The sequence below is a fragment of the Lactuca virosa genome, chromosome 7 (assembly GCF_052849685.1).
Source record: "Lactuca virosa cultivar CGN04683 chromosome 7, Lactuca_virosa_CGN04683_v6, whole genome shotgun sequence".
NCBI lineage: Eukaryota > Viridiplantae > Streptophyta > Magnoliopsida > Asterales > Asteraceae > Lactuca > Lactuca virosa.
This window is the reverse complement of record NC_136432.1, coordinates 175,802,302-175,814,401: the sequence shown is the minus strand read 5'-3', so window position 1 is coordinate 175,814,401 and position 12,100 is coordinate 175,802,302.

The window sequence follows — 12,100 nt, the reverse complement described above, 5'->3', positions numbered from 1 at the left end:
CTTTGCTCAAGAGTTCGCTGAGTTAGCTTGACAGTTCTTGCATCTCCGCAGGAGCCAACCTATAGGGTGATTTGGCGATGGGTGTAGCTCCTGGCACAAGGTCGATTCGGAACTCGACTTGTCTTTCTGGGGGTATCCCCGGAAGATCTTCAGGAAATATGTCGGGGAAATCGCAAACCACTGGGATGTCTCGGATATTGATCTCTTCCTTGGATTTATCCACGATGTGAGCCAGAAATGCAAAGTCCTTCTTTTGTAGACACTTCTGTGCCTTAATACATGAGATAAGACGAAGGTTCGTACTGGGTTTGTCTCCGTATATAATTAGGGTTTCGTGGTTTGGGAGATGAAGGCGAATGACCTTCTCGCGACACATAATTTCGGCATGATGAGGGCTCAACCAATCCATGCCGATAATCACATCAAAACTCCTAATAGTTACAGGCATCAAGTTTATTTGAAATGCGTGGTGATTTAAGGTTAGGGTACATCCTACGTAGATTTCCCCAGTTGATTCTGTTTTCTCATTAGCCATTTTCACCGTAAAGGTTTCATTAAGCTTCTGGGGTTGTTGTTTTAGCAAATGTTTGAACTTATTACTCACAAAACTCCGCTATGCCCCGGTATCAAAAAGGATGCATGCATATGAGTTGTTAAGGAGAAACGTACCAGTGACAACAGCGGGATCCTGAACCACTTCTCCTTGACCCATGGTCAGCACTCTCCTTGCTCCTCCATTCCCTTGGTTGTTAACATTGCGGCAGTTTCGACGGAAGTGCCCAGTCCTTCCACATCCATAACAGGTGTGGCTAGCCCCAACGTTGTTGTCGTTGTTGTTGTTGGTGTTGTTGTTGTTGTTTCCTTGTTGCTGGTTCTGGGGAGGATAGGTCCTACAGTATTTTGCCATGTGACCCTTTCGGTTGCAACTGGTACATTTCATCTCCTTGCATTCACCATTGTGATGGAGATTGCACTTGTTGCACTTTCGGAGATTTCCGGAATACTGCTTAGGGGCACTTGGGGTGGATGAGGCTGGAGCATGTGGTGCGGAGGGAACTTGGGTGGTTGCAGCATGAACTGTTACTGTTTGTTGTTTCTTTGACGACTCTGAGCCTTGTCGTCCCTTCCTCTTGTTATTCTTTCCTTTCTTATTATCACTCTCCTTCTTGCTTTCAGTTTCCCCTGCTTTCTCGCCCTTCTTATTGTTGTGGTCGTACAACTTTTTGGCCAACCTCTTGGCACTGTCAAAGGTTTTAGGATTTGCGGCTATCACGTTTCCTTGAATTGGGGGAGTTAATCCGAGATGAATCGTTCGATTTTCTTCCCTTCCGAAGTAATCATGCCAGGGCACAACAAAGACAGTTCGCTAAACCTTGATATGTAGGCATCAATGTCGGAGTTTCGGACAGTGAGATTCCATAACTCTTGCTCCATTTTCTGAACCTCGCCACGCGGGCAGTATTCAGCCATCAGCATCTCCTTCAATTCAGTCCATGGCATGGCATTAGCCACCGGAAGAGTCATAGCCTCCACATGTCCATTCCACCAGGTGAGAGCTTGATCAACAAATGTACATGCTGCAAACTTCACCTTGACTTCTTCAGGGCATCCGCATATCTCGAACACCGATTCCACCTTTTCAATCCATCTCTTCAGGGTTATTATTCCCCCTGTGCCATTAAAGGTTCGTGGTTTGGCATTGGTGAAATCTTTGTAAGAGCATGTCTTGGTAGGTCCTTGGTTCATCCCGTTGTTTGAACTTCCGGCCCCCTGCCCGTTGCCTCCACCATTGTTCCCATTGTGGATCTGCGCCAGTGCTGCTGTGACTGCAGCACATACAGCTGCTTGAAATGCAACTGAGTTGATTTCTGGTGGTGTCGGTGGTTGATTGTTTCCACGGTTTGGTCTTTGCGACATCTTGCTATTATGGAACAGAAAGATGTTGAGTACGTATTGTATTTAAGTTGGGAATTCCGTGAATCGATTGAGTATCTAAGTGATTCCATATATTTACACCAAACAATAAAAATATAAAACACATAGCAGATAACAACATCACGATAAAACACATAATATTTTCCACTAATAATATCCGTACTTTGATACATGAAAATTTGCCCGAAAGAGCATACACAAGGATACAAAGTTCAGCAGCATAACGACTCTATGACTAGTGTAATCACTTAAACATGGAGTGGGTAGTACATAACATGGTAAGCATAAGAGAACATAGCACTAGTAGGGGGGTCTACTGATCCTAAACACACTAGAAGGCGCCCAACGGTGGTAGCGAAATCATATTCCGAAATGTTGTGCCAACATCTGGGCCATGTCAGTGATCTCCCCGATGACTCCATCCCTTTCTATTTCAGCCTGTACCGCTCGTGCCTCCATGGAAAATAGTTGTTGCCGTAGTGCGGCAGCCTCTGTCTCCGGATAACGATCCTCTCCCACAGGATTTCCTGGTGGGGCGGGGTGGTCCTGATGAGTCTCGTCGGTAGGTGGTTTGACGGAGGCTTCGTCCGTGTCTCTTTCCTCCTCCATGTCGTCATCGGTCCCCTCAAACTCGTAGTCCGTATCCGTGTACTCGTCGGGCCCAATGTCGTGTGCTGCCCCTTGTCCTTCCTCGGGGTCGTCTTCAATCATTCCGTGGGCCATGAAGGCCTGGTGAAACTGAATGCCTTGATGCTCCTCTTCCATGGTGACTGTGATGAGGAACACGTAAGGAGGGTATATAAATAAACCATTATTATTCCTAAGATATTTTTGTTATTATTGAAATTGGTTTGATGTTCTCCTCTTGGTTAACAAAATGGTATGCCTTAGGTTTATTGACCATCGCAATCGCTCCAGGGCATGCGATAGTTGTATTCTGAAGGAAATGTAGTTGATCAGACTACATTCATTCCTCATACAACTGTGAACAGTCCTGGCCTAACCGAGATGTCAGGATTTTTCCCAATGTCTTATTTGAATTGTTATTATGTTCATTTTTCTAAGTCGCACAAGTAAGAGTGTTTATTATTATGTTTTATTTGTTTTGTTCAGAGTTATTTAGTCCCTCTTTGGGTTTATAGTTGCATATCAATGTGTGGTTAGATATGCCAGTTCACTATAAACAGAGCTCTGATACCAACCTGTCACACCCCCGAACCAGACGGCGGAAACGTCTGAGGGCTCGTGTGACTTAAATTGAAATATCATCACAATGAATATACATGAAACATAACATAAACATCACCATGCATTAATACATTACAACCGTCATTGTTCACATCCAGTACATTGTTTACATTACATAATCCCAAAAATAAATTGTTTATCAAATGACATCACACAAAAGACATTCAGACACATGCTTGATAATTCTTCATCCAAATGGTTACCTGAGAACACAAGTTATTTTGAAAACGGTCAACATATATAATGTTGGTGAGTTCATAAGCAGGTTTGATATGAAAATGTTTTGTATTGCTTGAAAAACCCAGAAAATCCGATATTTTCTGAAACGGAAATTGTTTACGAAAAAGGTGTGATGATCCATAAGTATACGTGTAAATGATTTCAAAACATGCAAAGGTGAAATGTTTTTCATAATAGTTTCTTGTATTATAGTTGTTGTAAGTAAAAGTGAATAATGTTGTTCCCCCGGAAAACCCGATGTTTTCCGATATAAATAGTGTGATAGTTTTGTATTATTGTATCGTCATAGCACATGAACATGATTTCCCAATGATTACTTAGATGGTAATGGATCTCTATGTGAGTCGTTATAACCATGCATAATAATGACTAATTCGCCTGTCTTGGCATTCTAGTAAATGCCGGTATTGAATTAAGATTTTGTTACCCTAGACTGGCCGAGTCTAACTGTAGCGAACAGCTTAGGTGTGGGGGAGTCACCCCCCGTATAGATCTATACACAAACTATCGTTCTCCCTCCAGGAGACTTTGATTATAACTACAGACTACGACCGACACTTATTGGTGTCGCCCGTTATTTCTCACTAATCCAAAAGAAATTGTATAACATTGTTCCACGACCCGATTTATGTTTACTTGAATAAAGGTAAGCCTAACAGACGAAGAGAAGAGGACTACAGAGGCCCATTAACTTTGTATGTTATTACAGGCTGTCGAGTATGCTACGGACACGGTATAGCCCATTAAGCATATTATAAAGGTTTAAGGTCTTATTAGCAATACAAGTGGACCATTAAGGTCCAATAGTATGTTAAAGCTAATAAAGGCCCACTGCGTATGTAATTGGGTCACCGGAACCCCAATAAACATGTGTGATTATATTGGGCCCAATAATCAGGATATTAGGCCATAAAGGCCCAATAGCACGAATAGAAGATATTTGAGCCCAACCATTGAATCATTTATAATTTATTGATCTTAAGTTCGTAATGTAGCTATTTGTTGTAAGTGAGATGTTTATGCGAAGTGTTAAAATGTTTTGACGTTTAATTTATAACGAAGCTTGGTTATACGTATATATATATATATATATATATATATATATATATATATATATATATATATATATATATATATATATATATATTAAAACCATGCATTATAAACTTAATATTTTTAGCCCAACAATTTAATATTTGTCTACTTGGCCCAAAAACATTTAGTTTGACCATTTGAGCCCCTTAATCTACAAAAATGGCACTTTTAGTCCCCTTTTATGAAAATTGACATTATTGGTCCTTAAACCGTTTTTCTTGACATTTTAGACCCAATCTTTAATTAAATAATAATTTCAGCCCAAAAATATTGTATTTGTCATTTCCAGCCCTTAATTGTAAAAAGTTTACACTTTTGGCTCAAATTCTGTAAGTTTTACAATTTTGACCCCAAAATCAAAAACTTTGCATTTTTAGTCCAATTTTTGCATCAAAGTCATTTTTAGCCCCTAAAAATAGTTTGTTCATGTTTTAGACTCATAGTTTGATAAGTTTTCCAATTCAGCCCCTCAACATTTCATTTTTTTCGCAACTTTGGGCCCAAAAATTCGTGAGGCCCAAATTAAAGCCCAATAAGCTAAAATTTATGTTTTTGACCCCTAGAAAAGTGTTATTTTCATAAAAGTTAGATTTCTATGTAAATAATACCATTTTGTCTTTATAAAACCGAAAATCACATATTTTACCCAAACTTTGATTATTTTTGCAAAAATGACACTTAAAAGGACTTTGACTTTGTTTTCACTTCTTAAGCCTAAAGATCCTTAGATCTTTGAAGTAAATTGTTTATTATGTACTTTGTTTATGTATTCTTCACACTTTAGCCATAGCTTTCAAGATTTAGCAAATAACATCATATTTTCATAACATAAACCAAAGAAATCACATATAACAACATACACACATAGATCAACACATGGTACTTGTGTTCTCCTCCAAAAACAAGTAAAAACCGAAAACAAGGGGGTATGAACTCACCTTGGTTTGTGGTTTCGGTTTTGGAGAAGAAATGAAGAAGATTTTTGGTCCTAGCAAGCCTCCTTGAGTTGATTTCGAATTTATGAAGCTTCTAAGGTGTTCATGGAGTAAAGCTTTGTAAGAAAGAGTTCTAGATGTTGAAATGAAAGAAGATGTTTGTGTATGCCAGAACTTACCAAAGATTGGTAACACTTGAAGAAGATCCTTGAATCCAAACTAATTTTTGAGATTTCTTTGAAGGAAGGAAGAGGATGATCTTTGAGAGAAATGGAGAGAATTTGTGTGGTGTGTGTTTGGTGGTTCTCGGCCGAGAGGAAGAAGAGAGGGGAGAGAGAGAAGTGAAGAGACTATTATGGATGCATGTTGGTCCATGCATGGATACATGGTGTGTAATATGGAGGTGGCACCTCCCAAAGTCAACCCTCCCCATTTACTTCTTCTTTCTTTCTTTTTAAATGGGCCGAGAATTGCATTAAGAAGGGAAGAGGATTCATTTTGGCCTAATTCTTGATCCTTACTTGAAATCATGAGGTCCATAAAGGAGTTTTCGGCCCATTGGGCCCTTAGGGGGGGGGGGTTCACGGCCCAATTAGCATAAAAGATTAGGTTTGCGGCCCATTAGGGCTAATTAGATTAGTTATGGCCCAACAAGGTTAATTAGGCTAGTTATGGCCCAATAAGGCTTATTGGAGAAGTTTATTCCATTTTAGGCCCAATATGGCCCAAAATGTCCATTCTTATGAAGGTGGGTTGAATTAGAGCCCAATTAAGAGTTCTAAGCCCAAACTAGTCAAATTGGAGACTTATTGGGCCATTAGGCCCAATAAGAAAATCCTACTCCACATTGGACTTAAACCGGGATTTTTAGGGTTTCCAATCTTTTGTTGACTATTTAAAGTGTTTGCATAGAGTGATTGATGGAATTTTGGTGTTATAAACATTATGCATACTTTCAAGTTTTAGTCACAAATGTTATCATTGTTAATGTTTACAAAAGCATTAGAATTCCTAGTTGTGACAGACCCATTATTGTATGATCGGTTGAAATAAACCTGAGGGCTAGGCCCCAAGGTTGGGCCCGTGAGTATATGATGGGTTGAAAGAAACCCTAGGGATGGGCCCATGATTGTATATTGAGTTGGAATATACCCCAAGGTTGGGCCCAAATATATGTTTGGTATGTGGTACTTTGGGGGATTCATACACACTTTCGGGTGTGTCATAACTCAAATTGAGGAATTGATAATCTTTTTAAGAGAAAAATGAAATTTTAAAAGATTTTTACAAAGTATAAAGGGGGTGAGATGCGTGCAATTAACCGTGCTCAAGTAAGTGGTTCCTAAAATACTCATACCCATGCGTTATGATTATTATGTCAGATATGTGAATTGCATGCTAGAGTAGGGCTAGGATACCTCCAGGAATCATATGATAGAATTGTCTGATTTGTGTGATGTGTTTTAGCCTAAGAGGATTGGATGTTATGTGCTACTTGGAATTGATATTGGCTCATTTAATTGCTAAGTGTATGCTTTAAAATTTGTATACGATTAGGTTCATATAACCCTAGAATGATAGATTTAGCCTCATTTCTTGTTTCTTGTTTGGTTGTGGATTTAGGGTAGAATCACTATTTGACAGTCTATGTGATCCCATTTTTGTGTACAACTTGCATGCATAAGGCAACCAACAGTCTTGGTTGAGGTTCTTAGTATTACATGGCGGTTGAGTTGAGAATTCCTAGGATAGCCTAGGAAATGCCATAGTTTATGATGTTTATCATAGGGATGGTGGGTAAGAATTTAGTATGGTGACTTTGAGGATTCAGGATGGTTCTTGATGAAAATACAGACAGGTGTGGAAGATAGTATTGGGCCCGTACTACTAAAAGCACAAGATTTGTACTCGAGGCAAGGACGGTCTTGGAAATTCTAAGGGGCATGTAGATTGGAAGTCTCCTCAGTATTATGTTGATCATTTGTATGTTTTTATTTTAGTTGAGTATGGTAACTACCCGAGGAGGAGCTTCTGGATCTGGTTCTGGCACTGGTGTCGATCCAATGGATGATCGTTTACGCAAGTTTATCACATCAGAGATCACTCACATTATCATAGAGGCTACCCTGTGATTTTTGATACCATCAAGGAGCGGATTATGGAGCTTTTAGACAAGCGACTCGGAACCCATCAGGCAGAGATTGTTGCGGGACAGATAAGGGAACAAACTCCCTCGTTTCGGTAGTTCAAGGCATGTGGAGCTCCGAAGTTCTTTGGGGCTAAGGACCCCATTTCCAGCCGCCAGTGGAGCGCTGAAATGGAGAATGTTCATCGAACGAGCTTCTAACCTAAGGGCGCGAAGGTTGGATTTGCCTCCTGCCTTCTGAGAGATTGAGCCCGATATGTAATCCATGTATAATAATCAAGTATGGTCTTGATTACACTTCCTCCCTATAACAAGGCTAGAAGGAGTAAGTTATTCTTCTAGAAAGAATACACTAAATGGATAACTATACATATTTAAAGCAAGTCTTTTTGTAAAAGGATTTTGTCATACTCATGTCATTGACTATGATCCTTATCATACTCATGGCATTTACTATGATCAAACCTTTTCACAAGTAGATATGATTAGATCAACAATGATATTATTTGCCATAATTACATATTCTTAATAAGAGATATGGAAAATAGATTTCAAGAAAAACTGTTTTTATTAATAGAGATCTACTTGAAGATATCTATATAGATTAACCTTGAGGTTTTCTTAATCCTAGTTATCCTAATAAAATGTGTAAAGCTTAAGATCCACTTATGGATATAAAACAAGAATCTCAAGATTGGAATAATCATTTTAATATATGAATATAATGTATATTTTTATATCAAAATGAAGATAACATTTGTGTTTACTAAGAACTAGTGGGAGCTATAGTGATATTCCTAATCTTGTATGAATGAGAGATACTTAATAATGAGAAATTATATTCTGACCATGCCAGGATTTTTTCACCTTGACTCAAAACGTGTTTATAAGATGAAAGACTTAGGAATAACAAGATATATTATTGGAATGTAAAATCTGTAGAGGTAGATAAAATATGGATGTTAAAAGTTTTATATATTTATACATATATTGGCAATATATATGTTGAAAAAATCAAGATATAAAATTCCTTTGGAGGAATCTTGGCATTGTCACATGGCACTAAGTTTGAGCTAGCCTCAAAGGACCTAGCTCATAGGTTTGAGCTAGATAAAATGATTTGTATTATATTTGCTTGACAAATAAAATTATCATTTACACCATATTATGCATAAGACCTGGTACGTGATAATGATGTGAGCATATCATAATATACCAATTGGATACATGGGTAAGTCACTGGATGACTGTAAGAACATTCTAAGAGTACTGAAGAAGAACTAAGAGACTTTATATGAGATGATTAGTTTAGAAGAAAATCATTATTTAAAGAGCTACATAGGATTCTGACTTCAAAACTTATTGATATAATTATGAATTATAATTGGATTTTGAATTCGTTATGGAATGAAGAGTAAGTTTAGTTGGAATAAGGTCCAAGCAACCCATAATGACACAATATACTACAAAATAAGAATATACTACTTTAGAAGTTGAAATCAAATATAATTGGATGAATGAGTTCATTAAAAAACTATGTTGATTTCTGCCATTCAAGGATTACATAGAAATCTTTGTGGCTTTGAGAGTATACTTAATCAAGCTAAAAGACTTTGTGTCATGAAAGAGCACCAATCATGTTCTCCAAGATATTTCAATGTACTTAGAGTAAAGTCAAATATGGAGATTATAATATTCGCAAAATTCACACAAATTGAATTTGGTCATAACCATTGATAAAGTCCTTCTTTTGAGCTAAGTATGAATATTTACACTTCAACTTTAAGACTTTATTATTCTAGAAATGGGATTTTGATTTGGATTTAGTATTTGGATATTGGAACATTGTAACAACAACTATTATATAATGTTTTGATATTCTAGGATATGATCATCACATTAATACTTGTTGTGTTCTATATTAACATGTTTAATCCATGAATAATCTTATTATTATAAAAGTTCATAGTCGGTTATAATTTTGGGAGTAATTATGGATTAAGAATAATATGAATTGGATTGGTTGACTCTCACCAGTTGAAAGTAGGCAAGTGGTTGTAACCAAGATTCATAGGTACTTGGCAAAGAACTAGTATTAAATTGACCTGCATCAAGATCACCTCATGGATTGTTATCATGGGTGGTACTTGATTAAAAGGTACTATCTTTGTATCCTTAACACATGAGATACATAGTGAGACTTAAGTGTAGGGAGTGTTGTGCTTAGATGTGGTCAAATGTTGATCTTAACCGGACAATTATAAAAGCCATTTTCAGGTATGGTGCGAACTATGCAAGAGGCTTATGTAGTCAAGATGATACTTGTTCCTCTTATGTGTTGAGAGTTAGACATCTAAGGCGCCTTACCAAAAATTAAACATGAAATGAGACTGATTGCGATCTGTATCTCATGTTCAACAAGATGTATGTGACAAAGGGATAAATGATAACTTACCTAATACACTAATTATATCTTTGAGCTTCTGGTGAATTGGATGTTGATAGAATGGCACAAATTTGTATGTTGTTGGGGGGCAGTGAAATATTGCTAGACGTTCACCTCTGTCTATATCAATATAATATGAGTCTTGCATAAGTGGGAGATTGAAAGATCTTGTATGCTCAAGAGTCATATTAAAATGATATTGCTAATTAACATATGATACTAATGGGTCACACTAACAACAACTTGATACAATTGATTATTTATTAGAAATTGATTTTAATAAATATTCATTAAGCTCTTATAATTAATTGGAAATTATTTATTTCTTGGAAATAATAATTTTCATTAGCAAGTAACATAATATATCGTATGGTATGATTTACTAAGTCATGTACAACATTTTGGACGATACGAACTTTTGTTTTTTTTTTCCAAAAGGTTAAAGTTTATAAGTTATAAAAGAATGAAAGACTTTTTATAAAAAAATCTTTCTTTCCTTTTTCTTATAAAAACATGAATAAAAGAGGGGACAAGAAAAAGCTAGTTGCAACATGTTTGTATTAATTTATTCATAAAGTCGTGCTCTTGCTTTAGTAGACTTTCGTTGCTAGGAACATGGTGTCCTTAAACACCAAGATTCAATAGGTAAAGACCTTGCTTTAGTTGGTTAATGTCACACCTCCAAACCTAGGATGGCGGGAACGACCGGGGGTGGAGGACTTCATGTATAATATCATAACAACAATTTCAATAGTGATCAAAGTAAACACAACCAACATAAATATAATTGAAAAAGTTACATCATAGTATATGTTTACATGTTTCCAAATCAATTACATTATGTTGACAAAAATGAAATGTTTGACGCCTTAACGTACCATCCTCAAAAGCGCTTGTTTACCTGATTATTTATTCCCTGATAATACAAGTAGTTTGAAAGAGTGTCAACAATTAAGTTGGTGAGTTCATAAGCTTTTGAATGTAGTGATGAAAACCTTTTCCTTTGTAAGAGTAATGTTTGTTCCAGAAAAATCCAATATTTTCCTTAGAGTGTGAATTGCAGCCTTAAATCCAAAGACCAAAATGTGCAAGTAATTTCCATACTTATAGTAAAACAATGCAAGTTTAAATTGACATAAACTCGTTTGATTTAATGAAATTCTCGTAATTCCTATGAGTTGTTAATACTTTATGTGAGTTATTATAACCATACTATGACCTGGATGGCCTGAAACGACGTTCTTCAGGCGTCGGAAATGTTATGACATTTGTCACCCGTAGACCTCGAGGTCCTACTGTAGCTAACAACAAGGTGTGGGGTGTCAATCCCAATGTAGATCTATACATAACTATCACGCTCTCCCTCAAAGAGACTCTGGTTACAATACAGGACTTAGAGTGCATTACTTGAAAAGTAACATGAAGCGAATGTCTCACAATTTAGTCATTAACGAATTTACGTGAAGTGAATGAAAACCCTTTTTGTATAAATGGAACCTTTAGTAATGAACTTGTTGTGTAGTGCATCATAAACTATACCTATTATAGTTTATCAAATGATAATAGTAGTAGTGAACATAAACTATACTTACAATAGTTTATCAAAATGTTTGAATGCAATGAATATAACCTTTGTTTATTTTAAATAAATTACCATCTTTGTGGAGGTAAAAATCCATTTGTTTTCTGTTGTATGTCTATTTACCAAGAAAAAATGACATATAATATAACACATATATGCACATAATGATACACACCTTGCTCGACAAGTTACAAGGTGTGAATGAAATAGATAACATTTTTCTAGTGTTAACATTTCTATTCCTATTCTTAGAAGATTTATAGAAAAATCATCAAAAGTCCAAATCAGAATCTGTAAATTCTGAGAGTTTAGAAAATGTGTCTAGTTTGTTCATAAATTTTATTATGATTTTTAGTGACTTCCCACTTGTGTGAAAAAGCCAATATTCACAGACTGGTCCGGATTTGTTCTTGAAATGATAGGTAGTTTGTCAAAAATCACCATAAATTGTAGAAAAATCGTATGGTTATGTG